At 44.0% G+C, this 16826-nt stretch overlaps 14 non-coding genes across 14 annotated transcripts; all 14 read right to left on the bottom strand.

Annotated features, from left to right (window-relative positions):
- Positions 1-858: 858 nt before the first annotated feature.
- On the bottom strand, positions 859-930 carry trnap-agg (transfer RNA proline (anticodon AGG)). The gene has a single exon. It is a non-coding gene; the product is annotated as a tRNA-Pro (tRNA).
- Positions 931-2434: 1504 nt separating this feature from the next.
- On the bottom strand, positions 2435-2506 carry trnap-agg (transfer RNA proline (anticodon AGG)). Its single transcript has one exon. It is a non-coding gene; the product is annotated as a tRNA-Pro (tRNA).
- Positions 2507-4009: 1503 nt separating this feature from the next.
- Positions 4010-4081, bottom strand: trnap-agg (transfer RNA proline (anticodon AGG)). The gene has a single exon. It is a non-coding gene; the product is annotated as a tRNA-Pro (tRNA).
- Positions 4082-5584: 1503 nt separating this feature from the next.
- trnap-agg (transfer RNA proline (anticodon AGG)) lies at positions 5585-5656 on the bottom strand. The gene has a single exon. It is a non-coding gene; the product is annotated as a tRNA-Pro (tRNA).
- Positions 5657-7159: 1503 nt separating this feature from the next.
- Positions 7160-7231, bottom strand: trnap-agg (transfer RNA proline (anticodon AGG)). The gene has a single exon. It is a non-coding gene; the product is annotated as a tRNA-Pro (tRNA).
- Positions 7232-8734: 1503 nt separating this feature from the next.
- Positions 8735-8806, bottom strand: trnap-agg (transfer RNA proline (anticodon AGG)). Its single transcript has one exon. It is a non-coding gene; the product is annotated as a tRNA-Pro (tRNA).
- Positions 8807-9374: 568 nt separating this feature from the next.
- On the bottom strand, positions 9375-9446 carry trnap-ugg (transfer RNA proline (anticodon UGG)). Its single transcript has one exon. It is a non-coding gene; the product is annotated as a tRNA-Pro (tRNA).
- Positions 9447-10309: 863 nt separating this feature from the next.
- trnap-agg (transfer RNA proline (anticodon AGG)) lies at positions 10310-10381 on the bottom strand. Its single transcript has one exon. It is a non-coding gene; the product is annotated as a tRNA-Pro (tRNA).
- A 568-nt stretch (positions 10382-10949) lies between these two features.
- Positions 10950-11021, bottom strand: trnap-ugg (transfer RNA proline (anticodon UGG)). The gene has a single exon. It is a non-coding gene; the product is annotated as a tRNA-Pro (tRNA).
- An 863-nt stretch (positions 11022-11884) lies between these two features.
- On the bottom strand, positions 11885-11956 carry trnap-agg (transfer RNA proline (anticodon AGG)). The gene has a single exon. It is a non-coding gene; the product is annotated as a tRNA-Pro (tRNA).
- A 1341-nt stretch (positions 11957-13297) lies between these two features.
- trnap-agg (transfer RNA proline (anticodon AGG)) lies at positions 13298-13369 on the bottom strand. Its single transcript has one exon. It is a non-coding gene; the product is annotated as a tRNA-Pro (tRNA).
- A 1330-nt stretch (positions 13370-14699) lies between these two features.
- Positions 14700-14771, bottom strand: trnap-agg (transfer RNA proline (anticodon AGG)). Its single transcript has one exon. It is a non-coding gene; the product is annotated as a tRNA-Pro (tRNA).
- A 568-nt stretch (positions 14772-15339) lies between these two features.
- Positions 15340-15411, bottom strand: trnap-ugg (transfer RNA proline (anticodon UGG)). Its single transcript has one exon. It is a non-coding gene; the product is annotated as a tRNA-Pro (tRNA).
- Positions 15412-16274: 863 nt separating this feature from the next.
- Positions 16275-16346, bottom strand: trnap-agg (transfer RNA proline (anticodon AGG)). Its single transcript has one exon. It is a non-coding gene; the product is annotated as a tRNA-Pro (tRNA).
- Positions 16347-16826: the final 480 nt, after the last annotated feature.

The following is a 16826-nucleotide window of genomic DNA, read 5'->3' as shown; positions in this document are numbered from 1 at the left end:
GCCTTTCGGGGGAGGTGCTCAGATGGAATGCTCAACTCCTGACATCATTCCTCAAGACATTATGGGGAACAAAGGATCAAGGTTTCTAGTAGTTCTTCAGAACACATTTATGGTTTTTATTAATTCCAGTCCATTTAAACAGGGCCAGAATTGTCTTTGTGGACAGCGTTTCCACATGAAAAGGCTTTGCGACAACTTTGGGAGCTGCAGCAGACTACCTGCTACAATGTGTAACCAGAAAAGTGGTTGCTTTTGTCACCATTACTTATAAGAGCTGCAGAAACTCCCTCGACTCCAATCTGTATGAAAAGATACTTTAACAAACTGAGGTCTTGTTCAATCCTTTGTCCTAAATCAGGCTTTTTGCTGGTGAGAAATAGAGAATTCTTAATGCTATCCAGAGAGGAAAAAATCAAGGCTGGAATAGGCTGCAGGAACTCCTGCTTCACATTGTTTTCATGCCCTGAGTGAAAGGTCCTTCAATTCACCTCTATTAAAACAGCGATGAAAGTGATTTGTGAGCAATTCCACAAAGAGCCTTTTAGCATCTCTGTGCACTATCTCAAGAACTGTACTGTTTACGTCTCAAGATGTTTTTGTAGAAGCAGAATGAACCTGATGTGCATGAGTCTGGGAAACAAGGATTTGCTTAAAGACAAGATCTGGTTGACAGGGACTTATGTTCTGATTTGGAACCTGAAACCTCTCATTAACCACCAGGCTAATCAGATACATCTGTCCAAGGTTGCAGTGTGTGATGTTCCACGGAGAGTGGTCACTGTAAAATCGGGGTTCAACCAGGATCTCACTGAGAAAAGTCACTGTGATGTTCCGCTCAGAGTGGTCACTTTTAAATCAGGGCTCGTCCGGGATTTGAGCCCGGGACCTCTCGCACCCTAAGCGAGAATCATACCCCTAGACCAACGAGCCAGACTGTGGGAGTACGGGATGGCTGTTGGCTGGTAACTGTATATTTTCAATGTATTTCAGCAAATGTCTGCAGGTAATACTCAACACATAGGGTTGCAGAGCAAATTAAGTGGGGGGAAAGTTCAAGTCACCCAGGCTTTCTTCGCAACGTCTGTATGGTTGTGCCCTTTACACTCAAGTCGAACAGGTCTAGAGTACAAGTGTCGTGGATGACAGCAAATCTCACAAGCAGGGTTTGTAATTCCTGCAGGAGTTGCAGCAGTATATCATCAATCATAACTAAGAAGAACTTTATTTGTTGATTTGCCCCTGGTGTATTACATCTGCCTGGCCTCCTCATGTTTTAAGATGGTTTTGTTGAAATGGAATTAACATGTAAAGTGGTGAGCCTTGGAAACATGGCTTTGTTTTCACAAGGAATGATCAGCCATGTCACAGTGGTGCAGCTGGACAGAGAATTATGGACTCAACTGGAGTTGGAACCTTTCTTGACCTCTCATGAACCAAGCACCCCTGTCAGAACCACTTGTTCCACAGAGAGGTCAACTTCTTGTTCAATGTAAAACCAGGGATCGTCCGGGATTTGAACCCGGGACCTCTCGCACCCAAAGCGAGAATCATACGCCTAGACCAACGAGCCAGCATGCCTTTCGGTGGAGGTGCTCAGACGGAATGCTCAACTCCTGACATCATTCCTCAAGACATTATGGGGAACAAAGGATCAAGGTTTCTAGTAGTTCTTCAGAACACATTTATGTTTTTTTATTAATTCCAGTCCATTTAAACAGGGCCAGAATTGTCTTTGTGGACAGCGTTTCCACATGAAAAGGCTTTGCGACAACTTTGGGAGCTGCAGCAGACTACCTGCTACAATGTGTAACCAGAAAAGTGGTTGCTTTTGTCACCATTACTTATAAGAGCTGCAGAAACTCCCTCGACTCCAATCTGTATGAAAAGATACTTTAACAAACTGAGTTCTTTTTCAATCCTTTGTCCTAAATCAGGCTTTTTGCTGGTGAGAAATAGAGAATTCTTAATGCTATCCAGAGAGGAAAAAATCAAGGCTGGAATAGGCTGCAGGAACTCCTGCTTCACATTGTTTTCATGCCCTGAATGAAAGGTCCTTCAATTCACCTCTATTAAAACCGCGATGAAAGTGATTTGTGAGCAATTCCACAAAGAGCCTTTTATCATCTCTGTGCACTATCTCAAGAACTGTACTGTTTACGTCTCAAGATGTTTTTGTAGAAGCAGAATGAACCTGATGTGCATGAGTCTGGGAATCAAGGATTTGCTTAAAGACAAGATCTGGTTGACAGGGACTTATGTTCTGATTTGGAACCTGAAACCTCTCATTAACCACCAGGCTAATCAGATACATCTGTCCAAGGTTGCAGTGTGTGATGTTCCACGGAGAGTGGTCACTGTAAAATCGGGGTTCAACCAGGATCTCACTGAGAAAAGTCACTGTGATGTTCCGCTCAGAGTGGTCACTTTTAAATCAGGGCTCGTCCGGGATTTGAACCCGGGACCTCTCGCACCCTAAGCGAGAATCATACCCCTAGACCAACGAGCCAGACTGTGGGAGTACAGGATGGCTGTTGGCTGGTAACTGTATATTTTCAATGTTTTTCAGCAAATGTCTGCAGGTAATACTCAACACATAGGGTTGCAGAGCAAATTAAGTGGGGGGAAAGTTCAAGTCACCCAGGCTTTCTTCGCAACGTCTGTATGGTTGTGCCCTTTACACTCAAGTCGAACAGGGCTAGAGTACAAGTGTCGTGGATGACAGCAAATCTCACAAGCAGGGTTTGTAATTCCTGCAGGAGTTGCAGCAGTATATCATCAATCATAACTAAGAAGAACTTTATTTGTTGATTTGCCCCTGGTGTATTACATCTGCCTGGCCTCCTCATGTTTTAAGATGGTTTTGTTGAAAAGGAATTCACATGTAAAGTGGTGAGCCTTGGAAACATGGCTTTGTTTTCACAAGGAATGATCAGCCATGTCACAGTGGTGCAGCTGGACAGAGAATTATGGACTCAACTGGAGTTGGAACCTTTCTTGACCTCTCATGAACCAAGCACCCTTGTCAGAACCACTTGCTCCACAGAGAGGTCAACTTCTTGTTCAATGTAAAACCAGGGCTCGTCCAGGATTTGAACCCGGGACCTCTCGCACCCAAAGCGAGAATCATACGCCTAGACCAACGAGCCAGCATGCCTTTCGGGGGAGGTGCTCAGACGGAATGCTCAACTCCTGACATCATTCCTCAATACATTATGGGGAACAAAGGATCAAGGTTCCTAGTAGTTCTTCAGAACACATTTATGTTTTTTATTAATTCCAGTCCATTTAAACAGGGCCAGAATTGTCTTTGTGGACAGCGTTTCCACATGAAAAGGCTTTGCGACAACTTTGGGAGCTGCAGCAGACTACCTGCTACAATGTGTAACCAGAAAAGTGGTTGCTTTTGTCACCATTACTTATAAGAGCTGCAGAAACTCCCTCGACTCCAATCTGTATGAAAAGATACTTTAACAAACTGAGTTCTTTTTCAATCCTTTGTCCTAAATCAGGCTTTTTGCTGGTGAGAAATAGAGAATTCTTAATGCTATCCAGAGAGGAAAAAATCAAGGCTGGAATAGGCTGCAGGAACTCCTGCTTCACATTGTTTTCATGCCCTGAGTGAAAGGTCCTTCAATTCACCTCTATTAAAACAGCGATGAAAGTGATTTGTGAGCAATTCCACAAAGAGCCTTTTAGCATCTCTGTGCACTATCTCAAGAACTGTACTGTTTACGTCTCAAGATGTTTTTGTAGAAGCAGAATGAACCTGATGTGCATGAGTCTGGGAAACAAGGATTTGCTTAAAGACAAGATCTGGTTGACAGGGACTTATGTTCTGATTTGGAACCTGAAACCTCTCATTAACCACCAGGCTAATCAGATACATCTGTCCAAGGTTGCAGTGTGTGATGTTCCACGGAGAGTGGTCACTGTAAAATCGGGGTTCAACCAGGATCTCACTGAGAAAAGTCACTGTGATGTTCCGCTCAGAGTGGTCACTTTTAAATCAGGGCTCGTCCGGGATTTGAACCCGGGACCTCTCGCACCCTAAGCGAGAATCATACCCCTAGACCAACGAGCCAGACTGTGGGAGTACGGGATGTCTGTTGGCTGGTAACTGTATATTTTCAATGTTTTTCAGCAAATGTCTGCAGGTAATACTCAACACATAGGGTTGCAGAGCAAATTAAGTGGGGGGAAAGTTCAAGTCACCCAGGCTTTCTTCGCAACGTCTGTATGGTTGTGCCCTTTACACTCAAGTTGAACAGGGCTAGAGTACAAGTGTCGTGGATGACAGCAAATCTCACAAGCAGGGTTTGTAATTCCTGCAGGAGTTGCAGCAGTATATCATCAATCATAACTAAGAAGAACTTTATTTGTTGATTTGCCCCTGGTGTATTACATCTGCCTGGCCTCCTCATGTTTTAAGATGGTTTTGTTGAAATGGAATTAACATGTAAAGTGGTGAGCCTTGGAAACATGGCTTTGTTTTCACAAGGAATGATCAGCCATGTCACAGTGGTGCAGCTGGACAGAGAATTATGGACTCAACTGGAGTTGGAACCTTTCTTGACCCCTCATGAACCAAGCACCCTTGTCAGAACCACTTGTTCCACAGAGAGGTCAACTTCTTGTTCAATGTAAAACCAGGGCTCGCCCAGGATTTGAACCCAGGACCTCTCGCACCCAAAGCGAGAATCATACGCCTAGACCAACGAGCGGGCATGCCTTTCGGGGGAGGTGCTCAGACGGAATGCTCAACTCCTGACATCATTCCTCAAGACATTATGGGGAACAAAGGATCAAGGTTTCTAGTAGTTCTTCAGAACACATTTATGTTTTTTATTAATTCCAGTCCATTTAAACAGGGCCAGAATTGTCTTTGTGGACAGCGTTTCCACATGAAAAGGCTTTGCGACAACTTTGGGAGCTGCAGCAGACTACCTGCTACAATGTGTAACCAGAAAAGTGGTTGCTTTTGTCACCATTACTTATAAGAGCTGCAGAAACTCCCTCGACTCCAATCTGTATGAAAAGATACTTTAACAAACTGAGTTCTTTTTCAATCCTTTGTCCTAAATCAGGCTTTTTGCTGGTGAGAAATAGAGAATTCTTAATGCTATCCAGAGAGGAAAAAATCAAGGCTGGAATAGGCTGCAGGAACTCCTGCTTCACATTGTTTTCATGCCCTGAATGAAAGGTCCTTCAATTCACCTCTATTAAAACCGCGATGAAAGTGATTTGTGAGCAATTCCACAAAGAGCCTTTTATCATCTCTGTGCACTATCTCAAGAACTGTACTGTTTACGTCTCAAGATGTTTTTGTAGAAGCAGAATGAACCTGATGTGCATGAGTCTGGGAATCAAGGATTTGCTTAAAGACAAGATCTGGTTGACAGGGACTTATGTTCTGATTTGGAACCTGAAACCTCTCATTAACCACCAGGCTAATCAGATACATCTGTCCAAGGTTGCAGTGTGTGATGTTCCACGGAGAGTGGTCACTGTAAAATCGGGGTTCAACCAGGATCTCACTGAGAAAAGTCACTGTGATGTTCCGCTCAGAGTGGTCACTTTTAAATCAGGGCTCGTCCGGGATTTGAACCCGGGACCTCTCGCACCCTAAGCGAGAATCATACCCCTAGACCAACGAGCCAGACTGTGGGAGTACAGGATGGCTGTTGGCTGGTAACTGTATATTTTCAATGTTTTTCAGCAAATGTCTGCAGGTAATACTCAACACATAGGGTTGCAGAGCAAATTAAGTGGGGGGAAAGTTCAAGTCACCCAGGCTTTCTTCGCAACGTCTGTATGGTTGTGCCCTTTACACTCAAGTCGAACAGGGCTAGAGTACAAGTGTCGTGGATGACAGCAAATCTCACAGGCAGGGTTTGTAATTCCTGCAGGAGTTGCAGCAGTATATCATCAATCATAACTAAGAAGAACTTTATTTGTTGATTTGCCCCTGGTGTATTACATCTGCCTGGCCTCCTCATGTTTTAAGATGGTTTTGTTGAAAAGGAATTCACATGTAAAGTGGTGAGCCTTGGAAACATGGCTTTGTTTTCACAAGGAATGATCAGCCATGTCACAGTGGTGCAGCTGGACAGAGAATTATGGACTCAACTGGAGTTGGAACCTTTCTTGACCTCTCATGAACCAAGCACCCTTGTCAGAACCACTTGCTCCACAGAGAGGTCAACTTCTTGTTCAATGTAAAACCAGGGCTCGTCCAGGATTTGAACCCGGGACCTCTCGCACCCAAAGCGAGAATCATACGCCTAGACCAACGAGCCAGCATGCCTTTCGGGGGAGGTGCTCAGACGGAATGCTCAACTCCTGACATCATTCCTCAATACATTATGGGGAACAAAGGATCAAGGTTCCTAGTAGTTCTTCAGAACACATTTATGTTTTTTATTAATTCCAGTCCATTTAAACAGGGCCAGAATTGTCTTTGTGGACAGCGTTTCCACATGAAAAGGCTTTACGACAACTTTGGGAGCTGCAGCAGACTACCTGCTACAATGTGTAACCAGAAAAGTGGTTGCTTTTGTCACCATTACTTATAAGAGCTGCAGAAACTCCCTCGACTCCAATCTGTATGAAAAGATACTTTAACAAACTGAGTTCTTTTTCAATCCTTTGTCCTAAATCAGGCTTTTTGCTGGTGAGAAATAGAGAATTCTTAATGCTATCCAGAGAGGAAAAAATCAAGGCTGGAATAGGCTGCAGGAACTCCTGCTTCACATTGTTTTCATGCCCTGAGTGAAAGGTCCTTCAATTCACCTCTATTAAAACAGCGATGAAAGTGATTTGTGAGCAATTCCACAAAGAGCCTTTTAGCATCTCTGTGCACTATCTCAAGAACTGTACTGTTTACGTCTCAAGATGTTTTTGTAGAAGCAGAATGAACCTGATGTGCATGAGTCTGGGAAACAAGGATTTGCTTAAAGACAAGATCTGGTTGACAGGGACTTATGTTCTGATTTGGAACCTGAAACCTCTCATTAACCACCAGGCTAATCAGATACATCTGTCCAAGGTTGCAGTGTGTGATGTTCCACGGAGAGTGGTCACTGTAAAATCGGGGTTCAACCAGGATCTCACTGAGAAAAGTCACTGTGATGTTCCGCTCAGAGTGGTCACTTTTAAATCAGGGCTCGTCCGGGATTTGAACCCGGGACCTCTCGCACCCTAAGCGAGAATCATACCCCTAGACCAACGAGCCAGACTGTGGGAGTACGGGATGGCTGTTGGCTGGTAACTGTATATTTTCAATGTTTTTCAGCAAATGTCTGCAGGTAATACTCAACACATAGGGTTGCAGAGCAAATTAAGTGGGGGGAAAGTTCAAGTCACCCAGGCTTTCTTCGCAACGTCTGTATGGTTGTGCCCTTTACACTCAAGTTGAACAGGGCTAGAGTACAAGTGTCGTGGATGACAGCAAATCTCACAAGCAGGGTTTGTAATTCCTGCAGGAGTTGCAGCAGTATATCATCAATCATAACTAAGAAGAACTTTATTTGTTGATTTGCCCCTGGTGTATTACATCTGCCTGGCCTCCTCATGTTTTAAGATGGTTTTGTTGAAATGGAATTAACATGTAAAGTGGTGAGCCTTGGAAACATGGCTTTGTTTTCACAAGGAATGATCAGCCATGTCACAGTGGTGCAGCTGGACAGAGAATTATGGACTCAACTGGAGTTGGAACCTTTCTTGACCCCTCATGAACCAAGCACCCTTGTCAGAACCACTTGTTCCACAGAGAGGTCAACTTCTTGTTCAATGTAAAACCAGGGCTCGCCCAGGATTTGAACCCAGGACCTCTCGCACCCAAAGCGAGAATCATACGCCTAGACCAACGAGCCAGCATGCCTTTCGGGGGAGGTGCTCAGACGGAATGCTCAACTCCTGACATCATTCCTCAAGACATTATGGGGAACAAAGGATCAAGGTTTCTAGTAGTTCTTCAGAACACATTTATGTTTTTTATTAATTCCAGTCCATTTAAACAGGGCCAGAATTGTCTTTGTGGACAGCGTTTCCACATGAAAAGGCTTTGCGACAACTTTGGGAGCTGCAGCAGACTACCTGCTACAATGTGTAACCAGAAAAGTGGTTGCTTTTGTCACCATTACTTATAAGAGCTGCAGAAACTCCCTCGACTCCAATCTGTATGAAAAGATACTTTAACAAACTGAGTTCTTTTTCAATCCTTTGTCCTAAATCAGGCTTTTTGCTGGTGAGAAATAGAGAATTCTTAATGCTATCCAGAGAGGAAAAAATCAAGGCTGGAATAGGCTGCAGGAACTCCTGCTTCACATTGTTTTCATGCCCTGAATGAAAGGTCCTTCAATTCACCTCTATTAAAACCGCGATGAAAGTGATTTGTGAGCAATTCCACAAAGAGCCTTTTATCATCTCTGTGCACTATCTCAAGAACTGTACTGTTTACGTCTCAAGATGTTTTTGTAGAAGCAGAATGAACCTGATGTGCATGAGTCTGGGAATCAAGGATTTGCTTAAAGACAAGATCTGGTTGACAGGGACTTATGTTCTGATTTGGAAACTGAAACCTCTCATTAACCACCAGGCTAATCAGATACATCTGTCCAAGGTTGCAGTGTGTGATGTTCCACGGAGAGTGGTCACTGTAAAATCGGGGTTCAACCAGGATCTCACTGAGAAAAGTCACTGTGATGTTCCGCTCAGAGTGGTCACTTTTAAATCAGGGCTCGCCCGGGATTTGAACCCGGGACCTCTCGCACCCTAAGCGAGAATCATACCCCTAGACCAACGAGCCAGACTGTGGGAGTACGGGATGGCTGTTGGCTGGTAACTGTATATTTTCAATGTTTTTCAGCAAATGTCTGCAGGTAATACTCAACACATAGGGTTGCAGAGCAAATTAAGTGGGGGGAAAGTTCAAGTCACCCAGGCTTTCTTCGCAACATCTGTATGGTTGTGCCCTTTACACTCAAGTCGAACAGGGCTAGAGTACAAGTGTCGTGGATGACAGCAAATCTCACAAGCAGTGTTTGTAATTCCTGCAGGAGTTGCAGCAGTATATCATCAATCATAACTAAGAAGAACTTTATTTGTTGATTTGCCCCTGGTGTATTACATCTGCCTGGCCTCCTCATGTTTTAAGATGGTTTTGTTGAAATGGAATTAACATGTAAAGTGGTGAGCCTTGGAAACATGGCTTTGTTTTCACAAGGAATGATCAGCCATGTCACAGTGGTGCAGCTGGACAGAGAATTATGGACTCAACTGGAGTTGGAACCTTTCTTGACCTCTCATGATCCAAGCACCCTTGTCAGAACCACTTGTTCCACAGAGAGGTCAACTTCTTGTTCAATGTAAAACCAGGGCTCGTCCGGGATTTGAACCCGGGACCTCTCGCACCCAAAGCGAGAATCATACGCCTAGACCAACGAGCCAGCATGCCTTTCGGGGGAGGTGCTCAGATGGAATGCTCAACTCCTGACATCATTCCTCAAGACATTATGGGGAACAAAGGATCAAGGTTTCTAGTAGTTCTTCAGAACACATTTATGGTTTTTATTAATTCCAGTCCATTTAAACAGGGCCAGAATTGTCTTTGTGGACAGCGTTTCCACATGAAAAGGCTTTGCGACAACTTTGGGAGCTGCAGCAGACTACCTGCTACAATGTGTAACCAGAAAAGTGGTTGCTTTTGTCACCATTACTTATAAGAGCTGCAGAAACTCCCTCGACTCCAATCTGTATGAAAAGATACTTTAACAAACTGAGGTCTTGTTCAATCCTTTGTCCTAAATCAGGCTTTTTGCTGGTGAGAAATAGAGAATTCTTAATGCTATCCAGAGAGGAAAAAATCAAGGCTGGAATAGGCTGCAGGAACTCCTGCTTCACATTGTTTTCATGCCCTGAGTGAAAGGTCCTTCAATTCACCTCTATTAAAACAGCGATGAAAGTGATTTGTGAGCAATTCCACAAAGAGCCTTTTATCATCTCTGTGCACTATCTCAAGAACTGTACTGTTTACGTCTCAAGATGTTTTTGTAGAAGCAGAATGAACCTGATGTGCATGAGTCTGGGAAACAAGGATTTGCTTAAAGACAAGATCTGGTTGACAGGGACTTATGTTCTGATTTGGAACCTGAAACCTCTCATTAACCACCAGGCTAATCAGATACATCTGTCCAAGGTTGCAGTGTGTGATGTTCCACGGAGAGTGGTCACTGTAAAATCGGGGTTCAACCAGGATCTCACTGAGAAAAGTCACTGTGATGTTCCGCTCAGAGTGGTCACTTTTAAATCAGGGCTCGTCCGGGATTTGAGCCCGGGACCTCTCGCACCCTAAGCGAGAATCATACCCCTAGACCAACGAGCCAGACTGTGGGAGTACGGGATGGCTGTTGGCTGGTAACTGTATATTTTCAATGTATTTCAGCAAATGTCTGCAGGTAATACTCAACACATAGGGTTGCAGAGCAAATTAAGTGGGGGGAAAGTTCAAGTCACCCAGGCTTTCTTCGCAACGTCTGTATGGTTGTGCCCTTTACACTCAAGTCGAACAGGGCTAGAGTACAAGTGTCGTGGATGACAGCAAATCTCACAAGCAGGGTTTGTAATTCCTGCAGGAGTTGCAGCAGTATATCATCAATCATAACTAAGAAGAACTTTATTTGTTGATTTGCCCCTGGTGTATTACATCTGCCTGGCCTCCTCATGTTTTAAGATGGTTTTGTTGAAATGGAATTAACATGTAAAGTGGTGAGCCTTGGAAACATGGCTTTGTTTTCACAAGGAATGATCAGCCATGTCACAGTGGTGCAGCTGGACAGAGAATTATGGACTCAACTGGAGTTGGAACCTTTCTTGACCTCTCATGATCCAAGCACCCTTGTCAGAACCACTTGTTCCACAGAGAGGTCAACTTCTTGTTCAATGTAAAACCAGGGCTCGTCCGGGATTTGAACCCGGGACCTCTCGCACCCAAAGCGAGAATCATACGCCTAGACCAACGAGCCAGCATGCCTTTCGGGGGAGGTGCTCAGATGGAATGCTCAACTCCTGACATCATTCCTCAAGACATTATGGGGAACAAAGGATCAAGGTTTCTAGTAGTTCTTCAGAACACATTTATGTTTTTTATTAATTCCAGTCCATTTAAACAGGGCCAGAATTGTCTTTGTGGACAGCGTTTCCACATGAAAAGGCTTTGCGACAACTTTGGGAGCTGCAGCAGACTACCTGCTACAATGTGTAACCAGAAAAGTGGTTGCTTTTGTCACCATTACTTATAACAGCTGCAGAAACTCCCTCGACTCCAATCTGTATGAAAAGATACTTTAACAAACTGAGGTCTTGTTCAATCCTTTGTCCTAAATCAGGCTTTTTGCTGGTGAGAAATAGAGAATTCTTAATGCTATCCAGAGAGGAAAAAATCAAGGCTGGAATAGGCTGCAGGAACTCCTGCTTCACATTGTTTTCATGCCCTGAGTGAAAGGTCCTTTAATTCACCTCTATTAAAACAGCGATGAAAGTGATTTGTGAGCAATTCCACAAAGAGCCTTTTATCATCTCTGTGCACTATCTCAAGAACTGTACTGTTTACGTCTCAAGATGTTTTTGTAGAAGCAGAATGAACCTGATGTGCATGAGTCTGGGAAACAAGGATTTGCTTAAAGACAAGATCTGGTTGACAGGGACTTATGTTCTGATTTGGAACCTGAAACCTCTCATTAACCACCAGGCTAATCAGATACATCTGTCCAAGGTTGCAGTGTGTGATGTTCCACGGAGAGTGGTCACTGTAAAATCGGGGTTCAACCAGGATCTCACTGAGAAAAGTCACTGTGATGTTCCGCTCAGAGTGGTCACTTTTAAATCAGGGCTCGTCCGAGATTTGAACCCGGGACCCCTCGCACCCTAAGCGAGAATCATACCCCTAGACCAACGAGCCAGACTGTGGGAGTACGGGATGGCTGTTGGCTGGTAACTGTATATTTTCAATGTTTTTCAGCAAATGTCAGGGTTTGTAATTCCTGCAGGAGTTGCAGCAGTATATCATCAATCATAACTAAGAAGAACTTTATTTGTTGATTTGCCCCTGGTGTATTACATCTGCCTGGCCTCCTCATGTTTTAAGATGGTTTTGTTGAAAAGGAATTCACATGTAAAGTGGTGAGCCTTGGAAACATGGCTTTGTTTTCACAAGGAATGATCAGCCATGTCACAGTGGTGCAGCTGGACAGAGAATTATGGACTCAACTGGAGTTGGAACCTTTCTTGACCTCTCATGAACCAAGCACCCTTGTCAGAACCACTTGCTCCACAGAGAGGTCAACTTCTTGTTCAATGTAAAACCAGGGCTCGTCCAGGATTTGAACCCGGGACCTCTCGCACCCAAAGCGAGAATCATACGCCTAGACCAACGAGCCAGCATGCCTTTCGGGGGAGGTGCTCAGACGGAATGCTCAACTCCTGACATCATTCCTCAATACATTATGGGGAACAAAGGATCAAGGTTCCTAGTAGTTCTTCAGAACACATTTATGTTTTTTATTAATTCCAGTCCATTTAAACAGGGCCAGAATTGTCTTTGTGGACAGCGTTTCCACATGAAAAGGCTTTGCGACAACTTTGGGAGCTGCAGCAGACTACCTGCTACAATGTGTAACCAGAAAAGTGGTTGCTTTTGTCACCATTACTTATAAGAGCTGCAGAAACTCCCTCGACTCCAATCTGTATGAAAAGATACTTTAACAAACTGAGTTCTTTTTCAATCCTTTGTCCTAAATCAGGCTTTTTGCTGGTGAGAAATAGAGAATTCTTAATGCTATCCAGAGAGGAAAAAATCAAGGCTGGAATAGGCTGCAGGAACTCCTGCTTCACATTGTTTTCATGCCCTGAGTGAAAGGTCCTTCAATTCACCTCTATTAAAACAGCGATGAAAGTGATTTGTGAGCAATTCCACAAAGAGCCTTTTAGCATCTCTGTGCACTATCTCAAGAACTGTACTGTTTACGTCTCAAGATGTTTTTGTAGAAGCAGAATGAACCTGATGTGCATGAGTCTGGGAAACAAGGATTTGCTTAAAGACAAGATCTGGTTGACATGGACTTATGTTCTGATTTGGAACCTGAAACCTCTCATTAACCACCAGGCTAATCAGATACATCTGTCCAAGGTTGCAGTGTGTGATGTTCCACGGAGAGTGGTCACTGTAAAATCGGGGTTCAACCAGGATCTCACTGAGAAAAGTCACTGTGATGTTCCGCTCAGAGTGGTCACTTTTAAATCAGGGCTCGTCCGGGATTTGAACCCAGGACCTCTCACACCCTAAGCGAGAATCATACCCCTAGACCAACGAGCCAGACTGTGGGAGTACGGGATGGCTGTTGGCTGGTAACTGTATATTTTCAATGTTTTTCAGCAAATGTCAGGGTTTGTAATTCCTGCAGGAGTTGCAGCAGTATATCATCAATCATAACTAAGAAGAACTTTATTTGTTGATTTGCCCCTGGTGTATTACATCTGCCTGGCCTCCTCATGTTTTAAGATGGTTTTGTTGAAAAGGAATTCACATGTAAAGTGGTGAGCCTTGGAAACATGGCTTTGTTTTCACAAGGAATGATCAGCCATGTCACAGTGGTGCAGCTGGACAGAGAATTATGGACTCAACTGGAGTTGGAACCTTTCTTGACCTCTCATGAACCAAGCACCCCTGTCAGAACCACTTGTTCCACAGAGAGGTCAACTTCTTGTTCAATGTAAAACCAGGGATCGTCCGGGATTTGAACCCGGGACCTCTCGCACCCAAAGCGAGAATCATACGCCTAGACCAACGAGCCAGCATGCCTTTCGGTGGAGGTGCTCAGACGGAATGCTCAACTCCATTGAGACATTATGGGGAACAAAGGATCAAGGTTTCTAGTAGTTCTTCAGAACACATTTATGTTTTTTATTAATTCCAGTCCATTTAAACAGGGCCAGAATTGTCTTTGTGGACAGCGTTTCCACATGAAAAGGCTTTGCGACAACTTTGGGAGCTGCAGCAGACTACCTGCTACAATGTGTAACCAGAAAAGTGGTTGCTTTTGTCACCATTACTTATAAGAGCTGCAGAAACTCCCTCGACTCCAATCTGTATGAAAAGATACTTTAACAAACTGAGTTCTTTTTCAATCCTTTGTCCTAAATCAGGCTTTTTGCTGGTGAGAAATAGAGAATTCTTAATGCTATCCAGAGAGGAAAAAATCAAGGCTGGAATAGGCTGCAGGAACTCCTGCTTCACATTGTTTTCATGCCCTGAATGAAAGGTCCTTCAATTCACCTCTATTAAAACAGCGATGAAAGTGATTTGTGAGCAATTCCACAAAGAGCCTTTTAGCATCTCTGTGCACTATCTCAAGAACTGTACTGTTTACGTCTCAAGATGTTTTTGTAGAAGCAGAATGAACCTGATGTGCATGAGTCTGGGAAACAAGGATTTGCTTAAAGACAAGATCTGGTTGACAGGGACTTATGTTCTGATTTGGAACCTGAAACCTCTCATTAACCACCAGGCTAATCAGATACATCTGTCCAAGGTTGCAGTGTGTGATGTTCCACGGAGAGTGGTCACTGTAAAATCGGGGTTCAACCAGGATCTCACTGAGAAAAGTCACTGTGATGTTCCGCTCAGAGTGGTCACTTTTAAATCAGGGCTCGTCCGGGATTTGAGCCCGGGACCTCTCGCACCCTAAGCGAGAATCATACCCCTAGACCAACGAGCCAGACTGTGGGAGTACGGGATGGCTGTTGGCTGGTAACTGTATATTTTCAATGTTTTTCAGCAAATGTCTGCAGGTAATACTCAACACATAGGGTTGCAGAGCAAATTAAGTGGGGGGAAAGTTCAAGTCACCCAGGCTTTCTTCGCAACGTCTGTATGGTTGTGCCCTTTACACTCAAGTCGAACAGGGCTAGAGTACAAGTGTCGTGGATGACAGCAAATCTCACAAGCAGGGTTTGTAATTCCTGCAGGAGTTGCAGCAGTATATCATCAATCATAACTAAGAAGAACTTTATTTGTTGATTTGCCCCTGGTGTATTACATCTGCCTGGCCTCCTCATGTTTTAAGATGGTTTTGTTGAAATGGAATTAACATGTAAAGTGGTGAGCCTTGGAAACATGGCTTTGTTTTCACAAGGAATGATCAGCCATGTCACAGTGGTGCAGCTGGACAGAGAATTATGGACTCAACTGGAGTTGGAACCTTTCTTGACCTCTCATGATCCAAGCACCCTTGTCAGAACCACTTGTTCCACAGAGAGGTCAACTTCTTGTTCAATGTAAAACCAGGGCTCGTCCGGGATTTGAACCCGGGACCTCTCGCACCCAAAGCGAGAATCATACGCCTAGACCAACGAGCCAGCATGCCTTTCGGGGGAGGTGCTCAGATGGAATGCTCAACTCCTGACATCATTCCTCAAGACATTATGGGGAACAAAGGATCAAGGTTTCTAGTAGTTCTTCAGAACACATTTATGTTTTTTATTAATTCCAGTCCATTTAAACAGGGCCAGAATTGTCTTTGTGGACAGCGTTTCCACATGAAAAGGCTTTGCGACAACTTTGGGAGCTGCAGCAGACTACCTGCTACAATGTGTAACCAGAAAAGTGGTTGCTTTTGTCACCATTACTTATAAGAGCTGCAGAAACTCCCTCGACTCCAATCTGTATGAAAAGATACTTTAACAAACTGAGTTCTTTTTCAATCCTTTGTCCTAAATCAGGCTTTTTGCTGGTGAGAAATAGAGAATTCTTAATGCTATCCAGAGAGGAAAAAATCAAGGCTGGAATAGGCTGCAGGAACTCCTGCTTCACATTGTTTTCATGCCCTGAATGAAAGGTCCTTCAATTCACCTCTATTAAAACCGCGATGAAAGTGATTTGTGAGCAATTCCACAAAGAGCCTTTTATCATCTCTGTGCACTATCTCAAGAACTGTACTGTTTACGTCTCAAGATGTTTTTGTAGAAGCAGAATGAACCTGATGTGCATGAGTCTGGGAATCAAGGATTTGCTTAAAGACAAGATCTGGTTGACAGGGACTTATGTTCTGATTTGGAACCTGAAACCTCTCATTAACCACCAGGCTAATCAGATACATCTGTCCAAGGTTGCAGTGTGTGATGTTCCACGGAGAGTGGTCACTGTAAAATCGGGGTTCAACCAGGATCTCACTGAGAAAAGTCACTGTGATGTTCCGCTCAGAGTGGTCACTTTTAAATCAGGGCTCGTCCGGGATTTGAACCCGGGACCTCTCGCACCCTAAGCGAGAATCATACCCCTAGACCAGCGAGCCAGACTGTGGGAGTACGGGATGGCTGTTGGCTGGTAACTGTATATTTTCAATGTTTTTCAGCAAATGTCTGCAGGTAATACTCAACACATAGGGTTGCAGAGCAAATTAAGTGGGGGGAAAGTTCAAGTCACCCAGGCTTTCTTCGCAACGTCTGTATGGTTGTGCCCTTTACACTCAAGTCGAACAGGGCTAGAGTACAAGTGTCGTGGATGACAGCAAATCTCACAAGCAGGGTTTGTAATTCCTGCAGGAGTTGCAGCAGTATATCATCAATCATAACTAAGAAGAACTTTATTTGTTGATTTGCCCCTGGTGTATTACATCTGCCTGGCCTCCTCATGTTTTAAGATGGTTTTGTTGAAAAGGAATTCACATGTAAAGTGGTGAGCCTTGGAAACATGGCTTTGTTTTCACAAGGAATGATCAGCCATGTCACAGTGGTGCAGCTGGACAGAGAATTATGGACTCAACTGGAGTTGG

This window comes from Clarias gariepinus, chromosome 14 (genome assembly GCF_024256425.1).
Source record: "Clarias gariepinus isolate MV-2021 ecotype Netherlands chromosome 14, CGAR_prim_01v2, whole genome shotgun sequence".
Taxonomy (NCBI): Eukaryota; Metazoa; Chordata; class Actinopteri; order Siluriformes; family Clariidae; genus Clarias; species Clarias gariepinus.
The sequence above is the reverse complement of the archived record's forward strand: the minus strand, read 5'-3'. Positions and strand labels throughout refer to the sequence as shown.